The 2,247-nt window shown below is 37.1% G+C and overlaps 1 long non-coding RNA gene across 1 annotated transcript in view; it reads left to right on the top strand.

The window, feature by feature from the left end:
- Positions 1 to 1,852, top strand: part of LOC107716607 (uncharacterized) — a 3,864-nt gene extending 2,012 nt beyond the window's left edge. The window contains exons 2-3 of the long non-coding RNA XR_001637230.1: positions 1,210 to 1,400; positions 1,620 to 1,852. This is a non-coding gene — a long non-coding RNA (uncharacterized LOC107716607). The remainder of the gene's footprint in view (positions 1 to 1,209; positions 1,401 to 1,619) is intronic.
- The last annotated feature ends 395 nt before the right edge of the window (positions 1,853 to 2,247 follow it).

Here is a 2,247-nt window from a genome sequence, read left to right as displayed (position 1 = left end):
ATGTTATGTCACTTTTTCATGTCTTTATGAGTGGGTTTTATGGGTATTGGGGGGTGGGGTTTCCCTCCACTGTGGATGTGCTGTGGTGTCACCCCTTCAGTTGTTGTGTGTTGTCTGCATTGTAACTGACTTTTTTGACAAATTATGTAACAAAAAAAATTAGACACACAAACAAAGACAGCAGAACAGAGAGCAAACAAATAAGATTTATTAAAAAGAAAGAAAATGTATCTGCAGTGCAAATAATTTTATTATTATTTACTTTATTTTTGTAATTATGTAATTAAGAAGACTTTTTATTTCCAATCTTTTATTTTTTTTAGTTACAATATACAGTGGGTATAGAACAGAATCAGCCCCCTTTAAAATAATCACATTTTGTTGCTTTGCAGCCTGAAATGAAGACGGACACAGTTTTTGTTTCATCCAGCTGTATTTACTCAGTGTAACTTATAACATCCAAGTGAAAGATATAACACCAATATGTCAGAAAAAAATAAGAACAAAAACAGAATCAAAGACAAAATTAACCACACTGTAAACAGCTGCACCACTTTAGCATACAATCTGCACATTAAACACCTGCAGTCCAACATTACCTGAAACTCAGAAGTCAGCACTAACTGCAGTAAGACCAGTAAACAGAAAACAAATTGTCATGGTAATACTTATAGTATTGTCACGGGACGTGGTTGTAGTAAAGCGCATGACGATGGAGTAAATATAAATAGTCTTTAATTCTAACTTCAAAACAAAGGACAGGAGAATAACCAGGAGAACTCATTAACATCAACACACGTATTCCATTAAATAAACATCAATCCAGGACAAAGAGTAGACTGAAACGGAAGGCTTATAAGGACAGGTAAACAAAAGGAGCAAACGAGATAATTAATTACTTTGAGAGATTTAAGACATCCGTATTTAGTCATTCAATTCTAACAGCTCTTATTGAGAAGGGTCATAGACTTAAAGAGGCGTCACATTATTTAAAGGGGTGGTTCATGCGTCAATAAGTAAACCCTAATTGCACATGTCTCCGCTGAACTATCCATTCCACAGTAGGCTACGTAAACTGCAGAAGTTCCGCAATTGATCCATCTATCGGCACATGCCACGTGTGCCACTAAATAGCGGCAAGTGCCAGCAGCTTCTGTGGAGTGATATCATTCAGAATATTTAATCCAGTTCCTTCTGCTTGAATATCAGGATGCATCACGTCAACATATGGAGAGTTAAAGCAGGACACAGGGTCTGTGCAGAGGACTCGTCTGGTTCTCCTGGTCTTCATTGAAGATCTGTGCCGATGGATGTCTAGTTATCGTTGTCTACGCTGACAATCAGGCCTGCGCTGTGGTCGTCTCAGGGTGCAGGCCTACCATCTGGTCTGGATTGGACTGGTCTGGATAATGCCCTTATAGTCTTCTGAAGTCATATGATCTTTTTTTTGTGAAGAAATAAACCCAATTACCAGTTATTTTTCATTCATGACATAGCTTTCAAAACATATTTTTAGTTTTTAATGTTATTTTTTTTATTTTCCACTCACTCTTAAATGCATATTGTGAATCTACAGTAATTCAAAAAAAAATTTATTTAATATTTCCTCTTTTTTTCAGCATTGAAACATGAATATCATCAGTGTGATGTGTAGAGAGATTCAGACCACAGATGGGTATGAATACAGAGTTCCTGCTGATAGATTTGGTCAATTCCATAATCGTGACTGTGAGCGGTTCTGGTATTCACAGGTGAGTGTGTTTCTGTCCTCAAACTACACAATTATTCACACACACACACACACACACACACATGATCTGATAGGGTTTTATTTCTTCAGGACGGGCGTCTGATAGCAGATGTAGAGGTTCCTCACATACTGATTGATCCTGCGACGGCTGTAAAATCTGATCGTCTCTTCACTTCTCACTGTGTGAATCTCAGCCATCAGATCATCTGTGATGCTGATGATCGAGTAAATCAACTCAATCGCTCTCTCAACATTCATCTTGTCATATTGAAACACACAGAAATGACAATTATGCTCTTAGCAGTAGAGATGAAGACAGTCAAAAACAAACACAGTTAAATCATACGTGAAAGGGGTGGTTAATCAGCTTTTTTCAAAAGCTTGTTTGTGTTTATGGGGTGCAGTGTAGCATGTGTTCATGCTTCGTTTAAAAAAAACTCATTATTTTCACATATTTTACCTTTATTATACACCGCTGTTTCCATTCTCCTCAAAAC

This window comes from Sinocyclocheilus rhinocerous, unplaced genomic scaffold (genome assembly GCF_001515625.1).
Source record: "Sinocyclocheilus rhinocerous isolate Xijiao unplaced genomic scaffold, SAMN03320098_v1.1 scaffold1592, whole genome shotgun sequence".
NCBI lineage: Eukaryota > Metazoa > Chordata > Actinopteri > Cypriniformes > Cyprinidae > Sinocyclocheilus > Sinocyclocheilus rhinocerous.
The sequence above is the reverse complement of the archived record's forward strand: the minus strand, read 5'-3'. Positions and strand labels throughout refer to the sequence as shown.